This window comes from Leucoraja erinacea, unplaced genomic scaffold, assembly GCF_028641065.1.
Source record: "Leucoraja erinacea ecotype New England unplaced genomic scaffold, Leri_hhj_1 Leri_75S, whole genome shotgun sequence".
Lineage (NCBI taxonomy): Eukaryota > Metazoa > Chordata > Chondrichthyes > Rajiformes > Rajidae > Leucoraja > Leucoraja erinaceus.
The window spans coordinates 277,475-299,725 of record NW_026576685.1 but is presented as its reverse complement, the minus strand read 5'-3'; the positions used below and the strand labels follow the sequence as shown (position 1 = coordinate 299,725).

The following is a 22,251-nucleotide window of genomic DNA, read 5'->3' as shown; positions in this document are numbered from 1 at the left end:
TTTAAGAGCAAAGCAGTCTTTCTGCAGTTGTGCAGGGCCCTGGTGAGACCACACCTGGAGAGTTGTGAATTTATGGAATTCCCTGCCACAGAGGGCATTGGAGGCCAAGTCACTGGATGGATGTAAGAGATAGTTAGATAGAGCTCTAGAGGCTAGTGAAGTCAAGGGGTCTGGGGAGAAGGCAGGCACGGGTTATTGATAGGGGACGATCAGCCATGATCACAATGAATGGCGGCGCTGGCTCGAAGGGCCGAATGGCCTCCTCCTGCACCTATTTTCTATGTTTCTATTGTGTGCAGATCTGGTCTAATTTGAGAAAGGACATTCTTGCTAGATGATGGAGTGCAGTGTAGGTTCACAAGGTTAATTCCAGGGATGGCGGGACTGACATATGATGGGTGGACTGGGTTTGTATTCACTGGAATTTAGAAGGATGAGGAGGATCTTATAGCAACATATCTATACGTACAGTTTTGGTCTGCAAATCTGAGGAAGGACATTATTGCCAAAGAGGAAGTGCAGAGAAGGTTCATCAGACTGATTCCTGGGATGTCATGAATTTCATATGACGAAAGACTGGATAGACTCGGCTTGTACTCGCTAGAATTTAGGAGATTGAGGTAGGCTGTGGACCGAGCTTTATTCTGCAGTTTCGTGACCCAAGTCACCAAACTACATGAAATTTTCACATATTGTGTAAAAAAAAAAATCTATATAAATCACCCCTGAAACTCGATATGAAGAAGACTTGCACATTTTTATTAAATTAGAGAAAAAACGGAAAAATGTCAGGAATTTTTTAATCCAATCAAAGCACGTTTAACATTGAGTTGTCTGCCAGTTGGCCAATCACACGCTTTGTTTCAGGCTAGCACACAAAATGGCTGAGGGGGCTTCACAGATGCCTGTTTTACTGGAGATTCCGATTTGTTGTTCTGTGGAATAAATGTCGTGGAAACTTGCAGCAGGTAATTGTATTTAGTGGGAAAAGCATTAAAAAGGCTGAAGAAAGTGCTGCGAAGTGGATTAAAGTGTAAGAAAGCCTTCAAAGTCCCTGCTGATGTGCTGGAACACAAAGAAGGCCCCCATGAATCAACTAACTGAAAGGCAAGACTAAAGTCTGAATTTATAAAAATCTATCTGTATTTAATTTAATAATTTAATAATTTAATAAAAATGTGCAAGTCTTCTTCATATCGAGTTTCAGGGGTGATTTATATAATTTTTTTTACACAATATGTGAAAATTTCATGTAGTTTAGTGACTTGGGTCACAAAATCCTATTTCTAGACACATTTTTGATGCTCGGCCCACAGCCTAAGGGGGGGATCTTATAGAAACTTACAAAATTCTTAAGGGGTTGGACAGGCTAGATCAGTGGTTCCCAACATTTTTTTGGCCATGCCCCACCTAATCACCTCTAAAATCCTGATGCCCCCCCCCCCATGTGGTGATATATAAATCTTATAATTTAAAAAGTGAACTCCGTTTCAGCTGAAGAAGCTTAAAACGCCAATACCTTGGTTTAAACAAGCTTCAAAAGAACATGGCATCCATGAAAAAGAAAAATGAAATAAACAAGACAGTTAAAGTTCTGAGCAAGAAGTTACTAAAAAATTGTAAAAAAAAAGTAAAAAACATTAGGAGGTATTAAAATAATAATAATGATAAATATGATAATAAAAGAGTATTCACAGGTAATAAAGAGAGAGAAAATTTCTATATTAGAACATTGAAATATTTGTGGATTGTCTCATTCGAAAATTTGGACCCAGACCTCCTCAGTCGCGCTCAATTGCCCCCCCCCCTTAAAAATCAAATTGCCCCCCTGTGGGGCGTATGCCCCAGGTTGGGAACTACTGGGCTAGATGCAGGAAGATTGTTCCCGATGTTGGGGAAGTCCAGGACAAGGGGTCACAGCTTAAGGATAGAGGGGAAATCTTTTAGGACCGAGATGAGAAAAACATTTTTCACACAGAGTGGTGAATCTCTGGAACTCTGCCACAGAAGGTAGTTGAGGCCAGTTCATTGGTTATATTTAAGCGGGAGTTAGATGTTGCCCTTGTGGCTAAAGGGATCAGGGGGTATGGAGAGAAGGCAGGTATGGGATACTGAGTTGGATGATCAGCCATGATCATATTGAATGGTGGTGCAGGCTCGAAGGGCCTACTCCTGCGCCCATTTTCTATGTTTCTATATACAATTATTAAGCGATTGGACAGCTAGATGCAGGAACCATGTTCCTGATGTGGGGGGAGTCCTTAACCAGGGGTTGGCCATTTTGGACTAAGATGAGGGAAAAAACATTTCCACCCAGAGAGTTGTGAATCTGTGGAATTCTCTGACTCAAAAGGCAGTGGAGGCCAATTCACTGGATGTTTTCAAGAGAGAGTGAGATTTAGCTCTTTGTGCTAAGGGAAGCAAGGGATATGGGGAGAAAGCAGGAACAGGGTACTGATAGTGGATGATCAGCTGTGATCATATTGAAAGGCGGTGCCCCCTGCACCTATGGTCTATGTTTCGATGTAAAAGCTTTTCACACATCACCGCTGATATCGCTCCTGCGACTCTCAGTCCGGAGAAGGGTCTCAACCTCGAAACATCGCCCATTCCTTCTCTCCAGAGATGCTGCCCGTCCTGCTGAGTTACTGCAGCATTTTGTAGTCTGGCCCCACCTTGAGGTTTTATCTCAGGTTTGCAACATCTGCAGTGGCTGTGATCAAAGATTATAGAGGAGCTCCTCTAGGATCTTTGGCTGTGATTATTTCCACCCCACCCCCCCCACCCCACGTGGGGCAGGGACCGCGGGGGCGGGCCTGCCGCACCATGGCAACCGTTGCGAGAGCGGGATGAGCGGCTCCGATTGGCGGAGGGCGCTGTCTGTCCGAGCTGCGGTACTCTGAATGGTCGAACGGAGGTTGGGGGCGGGGCCTGCGTCCATTGGCCGTTAGCGCTGTCCGTCAATGGGAAGGGGGTGGGACCTCATCGCCGGTCACGTGAGGGACGAGGCCTCCGCTCAGCGCCTGGAGCTCAGGTCGGAACAGTTGCTGCCGCGGCTCGACCCCGTGTCTTTACCCCCACCGCCTTCTCCCTTCCCGAGGACGATCCTGCGGCCGGCGACCCGAGGAGCCGGAGGCCGAGGCGGTGGGGGAGGGGTTTGTCAGTGAGTGAGGAAGGGGCGGTCTGGGCGTCCTCTGGTCCTCCAACTGTTCCGCCTACCTGGCGGCGGGAGGCCGCTGTGCAGCGTCTCTAGTTCCCCCACTGCAGCGACCCCTGTCCATTGACGGGCGCGGTGCAGCGGCTCTGGTTCTCCGAGCGCAGCGCCTACTGGCGGCGGGAGGCCGCTGTGCAGCGTCTCTAGTTCCCCCACTGCAGCGACCCCTGTCCATTGACGGGCGCGGTGCAGCGGCTCTGGTTCTCCGAGCAGAGCGCCCCCTGGCGGCGGGAGGCCGCTGTGCAGCGTCTCTAGTTCCCCCACTGCAGCGACCCCTGTCCATTGACGGGCTCGGTGCAGCGTCTCTGGTTCTCCGAGCGCAGCGCCTACTGGCGGCGGGAGGCCGCGGTGCAGCGTCTCTAGTTCCCCCACTGCAGCGACCCCTGTCCATTGACGGGCGCGGTGCAGCGGCTCTGGTTCTCCGAGCAGAGCGCCCCCTGGCGGCGGGAGGCTGCGGTGCAGCGTCTCTGGTCCTCCGATTGTCACGCCTCCTGGCATCGGGCGACCATCGTGTGGGTTGAAGGTCGTGATGCAGCGTCTCTGGTCTACCGGCCGCATCGCCCCCTGGCGGCGGGAAGGTTGAGTTTAGTTTATTGTCACGTGTACCAAGGTACAGTGAACAACTTTTTTGTTGTGCGCTAACCAGTCAATGGAAAGACAACGCGTGATTACAATCGCAGTGTACGGCGACTGGATAAAGGAAATAACGTTGAGTGTAAGACAAAGTTTCATCCTGTATGAGGTCATAAGTGATAGGAGCAGAATTAGGCCGTTCGGCCCATCAAGTCTACCACACCATTCAATCATGGCTGATCTATCTCTCCGTCCAAACCCCATTCTCCTGCCTTCTCCCCATAACTCCTGACACCCATATCTCGGTATACGGAATGGTAATGAGCCAATATTAGGAGAAAGGGTGCAACGAGACCTGGGTGGCCTTGGCAGGGCTCTCACTTAACTTTTTTTGACAGTTGCCAGCCGGGCAACCGAGGCAGCTTTTTAGGTTGCCAAATGACAGTTTAGGTGGTCATTTAAGATGGCTTGCATGACGTGTGCGATAATGTGCTCGGATGAAGTGCATAGTTACCAGTCAGAATTATGCTCAATGAAGCATTCACATATTATTTCTGCTTCAAATAAAGTCACAAACTAAACATATTCACCAATCAAGAAATGATATGGGGAACTGGTGCAGAGGGCAGGGATTTAGATTCTTAGACCACTGGGATCTGTTTTGGAATAAGAGGGAACTGTTACAAAATGGACAGATTGCACCTTAACAGGTGGGGGACCGACATTCTGGCAGGCAGGTCTGCGACTGCGACACAGGTGGTTTTAAACTAAATGGGGGGGGGGGGGGGGGGGGGGGTCAAATGGGATAGTCAAGGATGGAGTTAAAGGGAAAGGGAGTAAAGGGATAGTTAATGACCTCAGAATTAACGGGAAAGAAAGCCCACATAGGGGTTGGAGAGTATGGCCGAGTGTAATAGGGATCGATGTGAAAGGTTAGATGCGTAAGGAATTAAAAGTATTGTATATGAATGCACGAAGTATAAGAAGTAAAGTAGATGAGCTTGAGGCTCAGTTAGAAGTTGGTAGATATGACATTGTGGGGATTACCAAGACGTGGCTGCAGGAGAATCGGACCTGGGAACTTAATATTCAGGGTTATACATCCTATAGAAAGGACAGGCAGGTGGGCGGAGGAGGGGGGGTAGCTCTTCTGGTGAGGGATGGAATTCAGTCCCTTGCGAGGGAAGACATAGGGACTGACGAGGTAGAGTCACTGTGGATTGAGTTGAGGAATTGTAAAGGCAAGAAGACACTAATTGGTGTTATTTACAGACCCCCAAATAGTAGCCCGGATGTGGGGTGTAAGTTGCCACAGGAGTTAAAACTGCCATGTAACAAAGGTAATGCCATTGTGGTGATGGTGGATTTCAATATGCAGGTAGACTGCGAAAATCAGGTTGGTTCAGGACTCCAAGAAAGAGAGTTTGTGGTGTGCCTCCGAGATGGATTTTTAGAGCAGCTTGTAATGGAGCCAACCAGAGAAAAGGCAAACTCTATCCCACTTTTCAAGAAAGGAGCGAGAGAGAAAACGGGGAATTACAGACCAGTTAGCCTGACTTCAATGGTGGGATAGATGCTGGAGTCAATTATTAAAGAGGTAATAATGGGGCATTTGGATAGCAGTAAAAAGGATTAGTCCAACTCAGCATGGATTTATGAAAGGAAAATCATGCTTGACTAATCTTCTGGAATATTTTGAGGATGTGACAAGTAAAATGGATGAAGGGGAGCCAGTGGATGAAGTGTATCTAGACTTTCAGAAAGTCGTTTGATAAGGTCCCGCACGGGAGACTGGTGACTAAAATTAGATCACATGGTATTGGGGGTAGGATGTTGACTTGGTTAGAAAATTGGTTGGCAGACAGGAAGCAAAGAGTAGGAGTGAACGGGTCCTTTTCAGAATGGCAGGCAGTGGCGAGTGGAGTGCCGCAAGGCTCGGTGTTGGGGCCATAACTGTTTACCATATATTAATGATTTGGAAGAGGAAATTAGGAGCAACACTAGCAAGTTTGCGGATGACACAAAGCTGGGTGGCAGTGTGAACTGTGAAGAGGATGTTAGGAGGGTGCCCTAGACAAGTTGAATGAGTGGGCAGATGCGTGGCAGATGCAATATAATATAGATAAATGTGAGGTTATCCACTTTGGTGACAAAAACAAGGGGGCAGATTATTATCCCAATGGGGTTAGGTTAGGCAAGGGGGAGGTACAGCAAGACCTGGGTGTCCTTGTACACCGGTCACTGAAAGTTGGCGTGCAGGTACAGCAGGCAGTGAAGAAAGCTAATGGAATGTTGACCTTCATATCAAGAGGATTTCAGTATAGGAGTTCTTCTGCAGTTGTATAGGGCTTTGGTAAGACCACATCTGGAGTATTGCGTACAGTTTTGGTCTCCTAATTTGAGGAAGGACATCCTTGTGATTGAGCCAGTGCAGCATAGGTTCACGAGATTGATCCCTGGGATGGCGGGACTGTCATATGAGGAAAGATTGAAAAAGTATTCACTGTAGTTTAGAAGGATGAGGGGTTATCTTATAGAAACATATAAAATTATAAAAGGACTGGAAAAGTTAGATGCAGGAAAAATGTTCCCAATGTTGGGCATGTCCAGAACCAGGGGCCACAGTCTTAGAATAAAGGGAAGGCCATTGAAGACTGACGTGAGAAAAAAACTTTTTCAGCCAGAGAGTTGTGAATTTGTGGAATTCCCTGCCACAGAGGGCAGTGGAGGCCAAACCATTGGATGGATTTAAGAGAGAGTTAGATAGAGCTCTAGGGGCTAGTGGAATCAAGGGATATGGGGAGAAGGCAGGCACGGGTTATTGATTGGGGACGATCAGCCATGATCGCAATGAATGGCTGTGCTGGCTCGAAGGGCCAAATGGCCTCCTCCTGCACCTATTTTCCATGTTTCTATGATATATACCACAATGACATGCAGCAAAATTATAATACAGTATCTTAACTCTTTTTACACGGTGCAATGAATGCTATTCTATTATTTCTTTCCACTTCCAAACAAAAATGTGGTTGTATTATTCAGCATATGATCAACCTCGGTGAGACCAAGCGCAGGCTAGGCGATCGCTTCGCACACCTCCACTCAGTTCGCAATAACCACCCTGATCTCCCGGTGGCTCAGCACTTCAACTCCCCCTCCCATTACAAATCCAACCTTTCTGTCCTGGGCTTCCTCCATGGCTAGAATGAGGCCCACTGCAAATTGGAGGAACAGCACCTCATATCTCGCCTCAGCGGTATGAAAATTAGCTTGTCCAATTTCAGGTAGTCCTTGCTTTCTCCCTCCTTCTCCTCACATTCCCAGCTCTCCCACTGTTTCCGCATCTTCCTTTCTGTTTCCCGCCCCCCCCCCCCCCCTTGCACCTCCTCCAACCTCATCTATTGTATCCGTTGCTCTAGGTGTCAGCTGCTTTACATCGGTGAGACCAAGATTAGGCTTGGCGATCACTTCGCCCAACACCTCAGCTCGGTTCGCAATAACCAACCTGATCTCCCGGTGGCTCAGCACTTCAATTCATCCTCCCATTACAAATCCAACCTTTCTGTCCTGGGCCTCCTCCATGGCCAGAGTGAGGCCCACTGTAAATTGGAGGAGCAGCATGTCATATTTCGCTTGGGTAGTTTACACCCCAGCTGTATGAACTTTGACTTCTCCAATTTCAGGTAGTCCCTGCTTTCTCCTCCCTTCCCAGCTCTACCTCAGCCACTGTTTCCACCTCTTCCTTTCTTCTTCATGCCCCCTCCCCCACCCTCACATCAGTCTGAAGAAGGGTTTGACCCGAAACGTCACCTATTTCCTTCGCTCCGTAGATGCTGCCTCACCCGCTGAGTTTCTCCAGCATTTTCGTCTACCCATTCATACAAGTTCTTTTATCCCACTTTCCTCACCCACTCCCTACACATTAGGGAAATTTTACAGAGACAAGTGAACCTACAAAGCCAATGCATCTGTAGGATGTGGGAGGAAACCCACACGCCTGCAGGGAGAATGTGCAAATTCAACACAGACTGTGCCCGAGGACAGGATTGAACACAGATCTCTGGTGTGTGAGGCAGCAAGACCACCAGCTGTGCCACTATATTTTGTTTTCCAACACACAAAAAATGATACGTTGATAACTTTGATTACTAAAAAAAAGAAACTATCCATTTTCAGTCTTAAGTCTCTAAGTGACGCTATGTCCCCCTTTACAGCTACTGTATGTTTTAATTCAGTTTAAGACTACGGGGCAGTACATTGGCCATAAAGTTGCTACCTAAAAGTGCCAGAGACCCGGAATTGATCCTGAATATGGGTGTTGTCTATATGGAGTTTGCTCCTTTTCCCTTTGATCGCATGGGTTTTCTCCGGGAGCTCTTGTTTCCTTCCACATTCCAAAAGTGCGCAGGAACCTTTTCCAGACTCAACCCAAAATGTAATATTTTCCTTTTGTCCAAAGATTCTGTCTGACCTGTTGAGTTCATTCTGTCTGACCTGTCCAGCTTTTTGTGTCTATCTTCAGTTTAAACCAGCATCTGCAGTTCCTTCCTACACACACGATACTATAAAATAGAACTTTATTAATCCAAGGAGTGAAATTGTGTATGGGTGTATATAGTATACATCCACACACACACAAAAAATGTTTTTTATATATATATATATATATATATATATATTATATATAGTTATATATTCATATATAAATATACACCGTTTTGTTTTCTTGTTTATAACATTGTTCACAGAGTACTATGTTTACATATTCTGTTGTGCTGCTACAAGTAAGGATTTCATTGTTCTAACTGGGACGTGAGAGAATAAAACACTCTTGACTCTTGCCTCACTCCGCTAATGTGTGGAATAGAACTAGTGTACGGGTGATCGGTGGTCGGCGTGGACTCGGTGGGCTGAAGGGCCTGTTTCCACGCTGTATCTTTAAATTAAACTAAAAACACTAAAACCAGAGGAAATCTAAAGAAGGGTCTCTATCCGAAACGTCACCCAATTTCTTCTATCCAGAGTTGCTGGCTGCTCCATGGAGTTCCCCCGCACAATTAAAGCATGGAATAGTCTTCACCCTACCATAGTTATCCAACCAGACGCAACTAAATTTGTTAGCTCTTTTCTCCCCAAGAACCCTTTTTTGTTTAAGTCCAAGTCAAGAGTTTTATTGTCATGTGTCCCAGATAGGACAATGAGATTCTTACTTGCTGCAGCACAACAGAATATGTAAACATAATACAGAACAGGAGATAAAAGTATAGCGTGTCTATATACCATAGACCATATAAATGAACAGATAAAGTGCAATAGGCTGTTATTTTTCAGAGTTTGGAGTTTGGTGGTGGAGGATCCCCTTCAGTATAAATTTGCATTTGGAATATTTTTGGAGGACCAGGAAACCAAGAAGCAAGAGTTATTCCAGGGAATTACTCCAGCTCCAGCTCCAGGGAGTGATTCTGTGTTGGTTTTCGGCGAGGCGGTGACCGGTCAGCAATGGCAGCCAGATCTCCCACAATGCAAAGGGAGGGAGAAAGTGTCCGGCGCTGACTAATTGCCGTGACAGTGCGCAAGTGCAGGGCGGCACATGCGCATAACCATGGGCGACGATGCGCTGGCTGTGGTTGTGCGCATGTGCAGGGGGAAGATGTGCAAGACAGCCGGCCATGCCGGCGGATGAGGAGTGGGCGGAGAGCGGGGAGTGGAGAACCGGTGGCCTGGACACGGATACGGATGGCGGGCGGAAACAGAGAGCGCAGAGAGAGAGATAGAGAGGGGGGCCGCTCAGAGTTGAACTGCAGGTGTCCCGGATGCTTGCCAAACTGGGTAAAATGGCACGGCTTTTAGGTTGTCTGGTGGGACTTTAGGTCGACATTGGCACCCGGGCAACGTTAATTTCGAGCGCTGCTTGTACATCAGTCACTGAAAGTAAACATGCAGGTACAGCAGGCAGTGAAGAAAGCTAATGGCATGTTAATAGACAATAGACAATAGGTGCAGGAGACGGCTGTTCGGCCCTTTGAGCCAGAACCGCCATTCACTGTGATCATGGCTGATCATCCACGATTCCTGCCTTCTCCCATATCCCTCGACTTTGCTTTCTTTAAGAGCTGTATCTTACTCTCTTGAAAGCTTCCAGGGAATTGGCCTCCATTTCATTCTGAGGCAGAGAATTCCACAGATTCACAATTCTCTGTGTGAAAAAGTTTTTCCTCATCGCTGTTCTAAATGGCTTACCCCGTATTCTTAAACTGTGGCCCCTGGATCTGGACTCTCTCATCAATGGGAACATGTTTCCTGCCTCTTGCATGTCCAATCCCTTAATAATCTCATGTTTCAAAAAGATATCCTCTTATCCTTCTGAATTCCAGAGCATTCAAGCCCAGCCGCTCCATTCTCTCTACATATGACAGTCCTGCCATCATGGGAATTAACCTCGTGAACCAACGCTGCACTCCCTCAATAGCAAGAATGTCCTTCCTCAAATTTGGAAACTAGAGCCCTGTACAACTGCAGAGGGACCTCTTTGCTTCTATACTCAACTCCTCTTGTTATGAAGGCCAACATGCCATTAGCTTTCTTCACTGCCCGCTGTACCTGCATGTTTATTTTCAGTGACTGATGTACAAGGACACCCAGGTCCCGTAGTACTTCCTATTTTCCTAAACTGACTACATTCAGATAATAGACTGCTGGAGTAACACCTCACACTTTGACCAGAGATGCTGCCTGTCCTACTGTTACTCCAGCACTGTGCCTTTTTGTTTATGAACCAGCATCTGCAGTTCCTTGTTTCTACCAAAGATAGGCACAAGGTGCTTGGGAAAAAATATGGGCAACGTTTCAGGTTTCGGTGTTGATGTCGATATTCCCAATGTTGGGGGAATCCAGAACCAGGGGTCACAGTTTAAGAATAAGGGGTCGGGCACTTAGGACTGAGATGAGGAAAAACATTTTCAGCCAGAGAGTTGTGAATCTGTGGAATTCTCTGTCACAGAGGCAGTGGAGGCCAATTCACTGGATGTTTTCAAGAGAGACTTAGATTTAGCTCTTAGGGCTCACGGAATCAAGGGGTATGGGGAGAAAGCAGGAATGAGGTACTGATTCTGAATGATCATATTGGTTAAGAAGGAACTGCAGATGCTGGAAAAATCGAAGGTGGACAAAAATACTGGAAAAACTTAGCGTTTGAGGCAGCATCTATGGAGCGAAGGAATAGGTGACATTTCGGGTCGAGACCTTTCTTCATACTGATGTGGGTGGGGTGGTGGGAAGAAGAAAGGAAAAGGTGGAGATAGTGGGCTGTGGGGGAGCTGGGAAGAGGAGGGGGAGGGAGAAAGCAAAGACTACCTGAGATTGGAGAAGTCAATGTTCATCCCGCTGGTGTGTAAACTGCCCAAGCGAAATATGAGGTGCTGCTCCTTCAATTTGTGGTGGGACTCACTCTGGCCATGGAGGAGGCCCAGGACAGAAAGAGCAGATTGGGAATGGGAGGGGGAGTTGAAGTGCTGAGCCACCGGGAGATCAAGTTGGTTATTGCGAACCGAGCGGAGGTGTTGGGCGAAGCGATCGCTAAGTCTGCGCTTGGACTTACCGATGTAGAGCAGTTGACACCTAGAGCAGCGGATGCGATAGATGAGGTTAGAGGTGGTGCAGGTGAACCTCTGCCTCACCTGGAAAGATTGCTTAGATCCTTGGATGGAGTTGAGGGGGGAGGTAAAGCGACAAGTGAAGATGTGGCCAGTGGTGGCGAAAATGTTGGAGGGTTATCTGTTGTATGTGACGGCTGGTAGGGTGGAAGGTGAGGACAAGAGGAACTCTGTCCTTGTTACGAATGGGGGATGGGGAGTGAGAGCGGAGCTATGGGATATAGAGGAGACCCTGGTGAGAGCCTCATCTATAGTCAAAGAGGGGAACCCCCGTTCCCTAAAGAATGAGGATATCTCCGATGCCCTGGTTTGGAACACTTCATCCTGGGTGCAGATGCAGCATAGACGGAGGAAGTGCGAGTAGGGAATAGAGTCCTTCCAGGAAGCAGAATGGGAAGAAGTGTAGTCCAGATAGCCATGGGGGTCAGTGGGTTTGTAGTAGATGTTGGTCAGTAGTTTGTTTCCTGCGATGAAGATAGTGAGTTCTCGAAACGGTAGGGAGATGTCGGAAATGGTCCAGGTGTATTTGTGTGTTGGATGGAAATTTGTGGTGAAATGGATGAAGTCAGTGAGTTCTGCATGGATGCAGGACGTAGACTCAATGCAGTCGTCAATGTAGGATTGTTCAATGAACCCTACAAAGAGGCAGGCGTAGCTGGGGCCCATGCACGTTCCCATAGCTATGCCTTGGATTTGGAGCAAATGGGAGGAGTCAAAGGAAAGGTTATTAACGGTAAGGACCAGCTCCGCTAGGCGGAGGAGAGTATCAGTAGATGGGGATTGGTTGGTTCTGCAGTCCTGATGGGGGATGGAGGTGTGGAGTGACTGGACATCCGTGGTGAAGATGAGGGAATGGGGGCCTAGAAAACGGAAGTACTGGAGTAGACGAAGAGTGTGTGAAGTATCTTGAACATAGATAGGGAAGGATTTGATTAGGAGGGGAATAGGATGGAGTCGAGGTATGTGGAAATAAGTTCGGTAGGTTCGAACCGGCAGAAACAATGGGCCTGACAGGACAGTCAGTTTTGTGGATTTTGGGGAGAAGGTAAAATCGGACCGTGCGGGGCTGGGGATCGATGAGGTTGGAGACTTTGGAGGGCAGGGAGCCGGAGTGGATGAAGTCAGTGATGGTCCTAGAGATTGTGGCCTGGTGCTCGCCTGTGGGATCATGGTCCAAGGATAAGTAGGAGGAGGTGTCTGAAAGTTGGCGCCTGGCCTCAGACTTGTAAAGATCAGCGCGCCAGACTACCATGGCACCTCCCTTGTCGGCATGTTTGATCACCCAGTCTGGGTTGTTGCAGAGTGAGTGGAGGGCTGTATGTTCAGAGGGGGAGAGGTTAGAGTGAGACAGGGGAGTGGAGAAGTTGAGGCGGTTGATGTCCCGCCGGCAGTTTAAAATAAAAAGGTCTAAAGCCGGTAGATGGCCATGAGGGGGGGTCCAAGAGGAGGGGGTCCGTTGTTGGAGACGGGAGAAGGGGTCATCACTAGGGGGTGAGGACTCCTTCCCATGGAAAAATGCTTGGATGCGGAGGCGAAGTAAAAGAAGTGGCGGACGCTGAACTCATTGAGGTGGGGACGGAGGGGAACAAAGGTGAGGCCTCTGTTGAGGACAGACCGTTCGGTATCAGAGAGGGGAGGTCAGGGGGGATGGTGAACACTCGGCAAGGATAGGGGTTGGGGCTGGAGGAAGGCAGGTGAGTGGACGGAGGCCAAGGCGATGTCTGGTGTGGGTGGTCAGGGAGGAAGAGGGTATGAAGACTATTGTGTGGGTGGGGTAGACCTGGGGTCACATGGTTTAAGGGGGAAGGTCCAGTGGAACAGCCACTGAGGTTCCCTGTGTTAGGGGGTGGGGTGGGGGAGATCTAGGACCTAACCCCCCCCCCCCCCCCCCCCATCCGACCCCCAGACCCTGACACCCACACCGGCTGATTTACCCCCACCCCGGCCATGGGGACAGACGGCTCGGGGTAGAGTAAATCGCTTTTAAAACATGGGGGCAGGACACACATTCCTTGTGGGCCGATGACAAGTGTTCATGACAACGAACAATTTTATCTCCTCCCCCCCCCCGACAGCAAGAAGCATGTTTTATTTATTATTGTCTGGTTGCTTGCGAAACGCACACAAGCTCCCACGCGCCAAACACCAGAATCTGTAAACTGTTTTAACCGAAGATGGACACAAAAAGCTGGAATAACTCAGCGGAACAGGCAGCGTCTATGGAGAGAAGGAATGGGTGACGTTTCGTGTTGAGACCATTCTTCAGACCTGAAGAATGAGTCTGAAGAGTCTTGACCCGAAACGCCACCCATTCCTTCTCACCAAAGATGCTGCCTGTCCCACTGCGTCACTCCAGCATTTTGTGTCTTCTCTTTGCTGTCAGTGCCAGTTTTCTCAACTTCCATAGCCGCTCTGAATAAGTGGGGAAGAGAGAGAAGGGAGGAGAGAGAGGGAAAGGAAAGAGAGGGGAGGGAGGGAAAAGGGGAGAGAAAGAGAGGGGGGTGAGAGAGAGAGAGAGAGAGGAGGGGGGGAGAGGAGAGGGAGAGAGAGAGAGAGGGGAAGAGAGAGAGGGGGAGAGAGAGAGAGAGGAGAGAGAGAGAGAAGAGAGAGAGGGGGGGGAGAGAGAGAAAGGGGAGAGAGAGAAGGAGGGAGAGAGAGGGAGAGAAAGAGAAGGGGGAGGGGGGAGAGAGAGGAGAGAGAGAGGAGAGAGAGAGAGAGAGGGGGAGAGATATGAGGAGAGAGGGAGAGAGAGGGGAGGGGGAGAGAGAGAGAAGGGGAGAGAGAGAGAAGGGAGAGAAGAGGGGGGAGAGAGAAGGGGGAGACAGGAGCGTGGGGGTCATTTTCCGACAAGCCACAGGTGATTGGGCAATCTGATCCCAAGCGCCAAGTTGTAAGCGGCCGTAGGTGCGCATCCCTCGGGACAGCCCCCACTCTACCACGGCCACACTCTACCACAGCCCCCACTCTACCACGGCCACCCTCCACTCCACGGGCCTGCGGGTCGGGTGGAGCGGAGGTGTGGGACAATGTTCATCCCTGCACAGTGATGTGATGGACGCGGGGGTCTGGACCAATCGCTGACAAGTCCCTCCCCCCGGCAACGTCATGTCCGTTATTTGACTTTTCTGTTGAGCGGCAGTCGGTCCATTGACTTGTAGGCGACACGGCCTTTCGGGTAGGTGGCGTTTCGGCAAAGCGGCCATTCGGTGAGTTTGCTTTTAGGCAACGCAGCCTTTCGGTTAGTTGGCTTTTAGGCACCCCGCCCTTTCGGTTAGTCTGCATTTAGTGTCCTACCCTTTAGGTTAGTTGGCGTTTTGGCTTTGTTTCCATTCGGTTATTTTTTTCTCTTTTTTGTTTTGTATGGATTTATTGACATTTGATCTGTTCAATTAATTTATTAAAGCACTTTGGTTCAAATACTGGTTTTGTTGAAAAGTGCTATATAAATAAACATTATTATTATTGTTATTATTTGGCTTCCACTTCTTTGCTTCGGCTTCTCGCCCGTCAGCGCCACATCTGGGTACCGGTGAGGGCGAGGGTCGGAGGTCCCGTTGAGGCAGCGATAGTTGGAGGTACCGGTGAGGCAGCGAGGTGGGTAGGTGAAGGTCGGCGATGGTGGTCTGGGCCCGAGATTGGTCAGGGAGACGGTGATTGTTGATGCTGCTCCTCGTGGTAAAGATGGCATCGCGGGACTGGGCCTCGTGTTGTTTGGGAACGCGGCGCAGTTATCACAGCCACGTTTGCTTTCTCGGGCCTTGCCTGCACCTCTGTCTGTACCTCACGGTTTCCAGCTCCAGTTCCCTATTTCCCCATTCAGACCCAACCCGGACTATAGATACTGACTGGCGATCTGCCGCCATCCACAGCAATTCTCCTTCCGTGCTCTACGATCTACTCTGGCTGCGATGCTCCGGCACCAGCAGGAACTCGCTTTGACTCTCCCGAAACTTTGGGCCTCACTAACCCAGACCTGCAACGGGCCCCAACTCTACTTCATTCAAAGCAGATCCACGCCTTCAACAAATGAATCCTGGCCCACCTGGACTCCACTAGGGATCGTAAACTAGCCGCCTCCTGGCCGCTCCTGCCACCGACACTCATCGACTCGACCATCTGCAGGCCCCGGGTCACAACGCTAGTTCTTGCCCTCTGCCCAAAAACCAAAAGGCCTGGTCCTGTGATGCTATCTTGACCACGAGGAGCAGCACCAACAATCACCGCCTCCTTGACCGATCTCAGGCACGGAGCTCCGAGGACGCCGCCATCGCCGACCTTCACCTATCCACTGCCTCACCGATACCTCCAACTATCGCCGCCTCATCGGGACCTCCGACCCTCGCCGCCACACCGGCCATCCACTGACCGGATCTTCCGACCCTTCGCCTGCTGACCCGGACTCCACTCCCCACGGGCTTCCATCATTGACTCTATCGACCCTCGCGGGGCGGATGCTGAAACGGTTCCTAAGGTGGAGCGGTGCCTCCCCCCACTCCCCACCCTCTCCCCATCTTTCCCCAACCACCCACACACCTCGACCCTCCCTTACCCCACTTCCCCCCACATCCCCCCGATCCCTTCACCCCCAAACCTCCCCACCCGCCCTCATTCCCCTCCTTCTCCCACCCCCATTACCCCCTCATCCTCCCCTTCAAGCAAAAATAATGTTTATGCTTTAGTAATGTCCTGTTTGCCAGCTTGTTGACCCTCTGTGTTCCCCTCCTGCAGGGTTTAGGAGCCGTTGCTGTGGACGGAGAGACGGGGACGTGAGCGGCCATTGAGGGCGGCCAGGGTGCCGGTGAGCCCCCCCCCCATCTGCTCGGTGTGCGGGCTGAGCTTCGAGGGGCTGAGCTTCGATGGAGGACCACATGACGGGGCACAACAAGGAGAAGCGTTATGAGTGCGACGTGTGTGGCAAGGCCTGGCAGCACCCGAGCCAGCTGGAGACCCACCGGCGGGTGCACACAGGAGAACGCCCATTCGACTGCTCGGAGTGCGGCAAGAGCTTCAAGACGGCACAGGACCTGAAGGCCCACCGGCGGGTGCATACGGGCGAGAGGCCCTTCGGCTGCTCCGACTGCGGCGAGAGCTTCAAGATGACAAATCACCTGAAGGCCCACCGGCGGGTGCACACGGGCGAGAAGCCCTATAACTGCTCCACCTGCGGCAAGAGCTTTACCCGGTTGTCGGGGCTACGCCGGCACCGGCGAGTACACAGCGGGGAGCGGCCCTTCACCTGCTCCGAATGTGGCAAAGGCTTCAAGTCATCACCGGAAGTGAAGGTGCACAGGCACCTGCACACTGGGGAGCGGCCCTACACCTGCAGCGATTGCGGCAAGGGCTTCATCCGCTCCGCAAAGTTGCTGGAGCACCAGCGCACCCACACCGGCGAGCGCCCCTAAACCTGCGCCGTGTGCGGCAAGGGCTTCACCTGCTCCACCAAGCTGCTGTCCCTGCAGAGGGTGCACGCCGGCGACCATCGCTTCCCCAGCTCGGTGTGCGGAGAACGCTTTGCCATGGCCTTCTATGCCCTGTCTCAACACCGCGTGCACACCAGTGGCCAGCCCTACGACTGCCCGTACTGCGGTGAGGCGTTTGGCAGCTCGCGTGGTTCCGGCAGCACCGGCAGGCTCACGTTCCCACTGCAGCAAGCATTTCAAGAGCGCACGGGGGCTGCGGGAGCACCAGTGGTAAATACCGGAGAGAGACCCTTTGTGTGCGCTGAGTGTGGCAAGGGTTTCACCCACATGTCCAGCCTGTGGCAGCACCGGCGTATCCACTGCGGTGAGCGTCCCATCCCATGCCCATCCTGTGGTAAGGGGTTCACCCGCATTGACCATCTGCTGAAATCCACAATGGCCAGCGCTAATTCACCTGCCCTCTCTGTGGCAAGGCCTTTGTCCGCTCCTCCAGCCTGCTGGCACACCGCAGCTTGGATAGGCACAAAATGCTGGAAGGAATGGGTAACGTCCCTCTTATTCAAGTCCTGGAGCCTGTCCCGTTGAGTTACGCCAGCATTTTGTGACTTTTTTGTAAACCAAGATCTGCAGTTCTTTGTTATTAACCCATTCTGGTTAACCATCTCTGCACCATCCCCAAAGCCTCTACATCAGTCCAGTAATGGAGTGACCAGAACTGTATGCAATACTCCAAATGCTACCTGACCAATACCCCTTAAAGCTACACATTCCTCTCTCCTTATCTCACATCCTTTTATCTCCTTATTTTCTCTCGCCTCTGTCACTTACTCCACTCAACTGCTCATCACCCCCTCATATGATAACTAAGTGTCAGGCTGAATAAGGGTCCCGACCCAAAATGTCACCTATCCATGTTCTCCAAAGATCTGCTGAGTTACTCCAGCACACTGTAAACACATGTTCTCTGGCCCTCGATTCCTCCACTCTGGGCAAGAGATTCTGTGCATCTAACTAAATTGTGTTCTCTGTAAGATTCCAGCATGTGCAGTTTCTTGTGTCTCCCTCACCTATCATTTCTGAAGAAGTGTCTCAACCTGAAATGTCACCCATTCCTTCTCTGTGGAGATGCTGCCTGTCCCGCTGAGTTACTCCAGCACTTTCTGTCCACCTATCACTTGTCCAGGCTTTGTCCAGCCCCTATCTCTCTTTTCCAGCTTCCTCCCCCACCCTCTCCAATCAGTCTGAAGAAGTGTCCCGACTGAAAACGTTGTCTGTCCATTCCCTTTAAAACGGTGGAGGAACTCAGTGGGTCAGGCCGCAACTGTAGAGGGAAGGGAATCTAAGGCAACCACTCTCACCTCTCCTTTCCAACTTTCCCCACCCCCCACATCAAGCAGTCGGAAGAAGGGTCCCGACCTACAATGTTGCCTATCCATGCTCTCCACAGGTGCACGTTACTCCACAAGATTTTGTCTCTGTTTGTAAACCAGCAACTGTTCCTTGTATTTAGACTAGGCATGCATTTCATCCTACACTTGCCCTTGGTCTGCTGGATCTCCCGGTTGCCAACCATTCTCCCCTTCCCACTCCCACACTGATCTTTCTGTCCCTCTTATTCAAGCCCTGGAGTCTGTCCCGACCCCATCTCTTTTTTCCAGCTTTCCCCCTGACTCCATTAGTCAAAAGAAGGGTACGGACCCGACACGTTGCTTGTCCATTACCCTCCAAAGTGTCGGTAGAACTCAGCAGGTCAGCCATCTGTTGTGGGAAATGGATGGAGAAGTTCCTAATATACAGTGCATTCAGAAAGTATTCAGACCCCTTCACTTTTTCCACATTTTGTTATGTTACAGCCTTATTGTAAAATGGATTAAATTCAATTGTTGCAAAGTAATTAAGTAAGTAAGTTTATTGGCCAAGTATTCACATAAAAGGAATTTGCCTTGGTGCTCTGCCCACAAGTAACAACATAACATAGAGTGACAGTTACGAATGACACTAAACAGTAATAATAAAACATTAATGATAAAACACCATTGATCAAGCATGTGAACCAACAAAATACCAGTTATTAAACAGAAATAACGGAAATATCACATTTACATAAGTATTCATACCCTTTGCTACGACACTCAAAATTAAGATTAGGTGCATCATGTTTCCATTGATCATCCTTGAGATGTTTCTACAACTTGATTGGAGGCCACCAGTGGTAAATTAAATGAATTGTACATGATTTGGAAAGGCACACACTTGTGTATATAAGGTCCCACAGTTGACAGTGCATGTCAGAGCAAAAACCAAGCATGAAGACGAAGGAATTATCCGCAAGCCTCCGTGACAGGATTGTGTCGAGACACAGATCTGGGGAAGGGTATAAAACAACTAGATTAAGAGGGATCTATGTGTTTCCCATTCTCACACAGGAGGCCTGGTCCCCGAACGCAATATTCCACCATTCACCCATAGCCCCAACTGCACAGGCACGGCTGACGGGTTCCCATTTTGACACTCCTGATCCCCCCTCCCCCACTTGCCATTCCCCTCCCCCCCACGCTCTCAGTCCATCTGACAGCGCAGCCATTCCCGCCCATTGGGTTCCCATTGTGATGTAGAACACGCAGGCATTACTGCGCAGGCACAGCTGACGGGCATGGCAAGTAGGAAAGGGATTTATTAAAGCTTAAAATGTGAATAACTCTGAAAATATACCAACAATTTAAATGTTAAAGATGAGATTTATTAAGTTCAGTTCTTTCCTGTTGCGTTCTGCTGCTCACTGCCTCTTGATGTCTCTTTGCTGTTGATGAAAAAATACACAATTTTAATATAGAGACATTGAGTGGTCAAATTTTAACCAAGAAAATCAGAGAATTGACATCAGAAGTCATCATTCAACCAAGCACGCTTTTAATGACAACATTGTTAGGCGATGTTCCATCCTTCAGGAAAACTTTGACATTTTCCTTCATCTTTCCTCGGCTAAGAGAAACATATAGATGTCCATGCTGAAATACCAGTTTCTCGAGGTAGATCAACACCTTCTCCATTGTTTGTCCTTGCGCTTTATGGATCGTCATAGCAAAACTTGACTGAATGGGGAATTGGGTCTGCTGAAGGGGAATGTCTTCACCTTCTGTCAAATTGAGCGTTATCCTAGGAATGAAAACAATGTAATCTTTGACGGCTCCCATGTTGATTCTTGCAACAATCAGATGATTGTGTAGTTCTTCCACAATCATCCTCGTTCTATTGCATAGCTTTGGAGGTTCCAAGTCTCTCATTAACATGATTGGAGATCGTTTTTGCAACTCCAATGTGTGTGGTGGTAATCTAGAGATCTCGAGTGAACCGAGGAATTCTGTTGGGAAGAGGAAGCACTGACACTTTTGAGAAATATAAAAGTGGATAAGTCTCTAGGTCCAGACAGGATATTCCCTAGGACAATGAGGGAAGTTAGTGTAGAAATAGCAGGGGCTATGACAGAAATATTTCAAATGTCATTAGAAACAGGAATAGTGCCGGAGGATTGGCGTACTGCGCATGTTGTTCCATTGTGTAAAAAGGGGTCTAAGAGTAAACCTAGCAATTATAGACCTGTTAGTTTAACGTCAGTGGTGGGCAATTTAATGGAAAAGATACTTAGAGATAATATATATAAGCATCTAGATAAACAGGGTCTGATTAGGAACAGTCAACATGGATTTGTGCCTGGAAGGTCATGTATGACTAATCTTCTTGAATTATTTGAGGAGGTTACTCGAGAAATTGATGAGGGTAAAGCAGTGGATGTTGTGTATATGGACTTTAGTAAGGCCTTTGACAAGGTTCCTCACGGAAGGTTGGTTAAGAAGGTTCAATTGTTGGGTATTAATGGTGGAGTAGCAAGATGGATTCAACAGTGGCTGAATGGGAGATGCCAGAGAGTAATGGTGGATGGTTGTTTGTCAGGTTGGAGGCCAGTGACGAGTGGGGTGCCACAGGGATCTGTGTTGGGTCCACTGTTGTTTGTCATGTACATCAATGATCTGGATGATGGTGTGGTAAATTGGATTAGTAAGTATGCAGATGATACTAAGATAGGTGGGGTTGTGGATAATGAAGTAGATTTTCAAAGTCTACAGAGAGATTTATGCCAGTTGGAAGAGTGGACTGAAAGATGGCAGATGGAGTTTAATGCTGATAAGTGTGAGGTGCTACATCTTGGCAGGACAAATCAAAATAGGACGTACATGGTAAATGGTAGGGAATTGAAGAATGCAGGTGAACAGAGGGATCTGGGAATAACTGTGCACAGTTCCCTGAAAGTGGAATCTCATGTAGATAGGGTGGTAAAGAAAGCTTTTGGTGTGCTGGCCTTTATAAATCAGAGCATTGAGTATAGAAGTTGGGATGTAATGTTAAAATTGTGCAAGGCATTGGTGAGGCCAATTCTGGAGTATGGTGTACAATTTTGGTCGCCTAATTATAGGAAGGATGTCAACAAAATAGAGAGAGTACAGAGGAGATTTACTAGAATGTTGCCTGGGTTTCAGCAACTAAGTTACAGAGAAAGGTTGAACAAGTTAGGGCTTTATTCTTTGGAGTGCAGAAGGTTAAGAGGGGACTTGATAGAGGTTTTTAAAATGATGAGAGGGATAGACAGAGTTAACGTGGATAAGCTTTTCCCACTGAGAGTAGGGAAGATTCAAACAAGGGGACATGACTTGAGAATTAAGGGACAGATGTTTAAGGGTAACATGAGGGGGAACTTCTTTACTCAGAGAGTGGTGGCTGTGTGGAATGAGCTTCCAGTGAAGGTGGTGGAGGCAGGTTCGTTTTTATCATTCAAATATAAATTGGATAGTTATATAGACGGGAAAGGAATGGAGGGTTATGGTCTGAGCGCAGGTATATGGGACTAGGGGAGAAATACGTGTTCGGCACGGACTAGAAGGGTCGAGATGACCTGTTTCCGTGCTGTAAATTGTTATATGGTGAGTAGCATTAGTTCCGTCAGTGACAGCATTGAAAGAAAAGTACTCCTTAATGATTCCAGGGAAGCGCCTGATACATATAGAATTGACCCTTCTCATCATATCGTTGTGCAGGACCAAGATACAATTGTTGGAGAATAATTCTGCAGGTTTGTCAAATGCAGGATAGATTAAATCAATACATTCCTCCAGTGTTTTTGCTGATAGAACCATGTCTTGTGGCATTTCAATTTCATCATCTTCATTCCTTAAAATGTCGTCTCTTCTCCAACTTTCAACAAATATTTAGAATACTCGCCTTCTCCCTCTTTCAATCGCATATTCGTCTGCAATTCAAACTTGGTGAAAAGTGTCCACACGTAGGATTTCTTGATTCAGGAATTTACAAAATCAGCATTATTTCCCCTTTTCACTAC

The 22,251-nt window shown here is 48.7% G+C and overlaps 1 pseudogene; it reads left to right on the top strand.

Moving 5' to 3' along the window:
• LOC129694694 (zinc finger protein 721-like) overlaps window positions 1-18,752 on the top strand; it is a 57,761-nt pseudogene extending 39,009 nt beyond the window's left edge.
• Window positions 18,753-22,251: the final 3,499 nt, after the last annotated feature.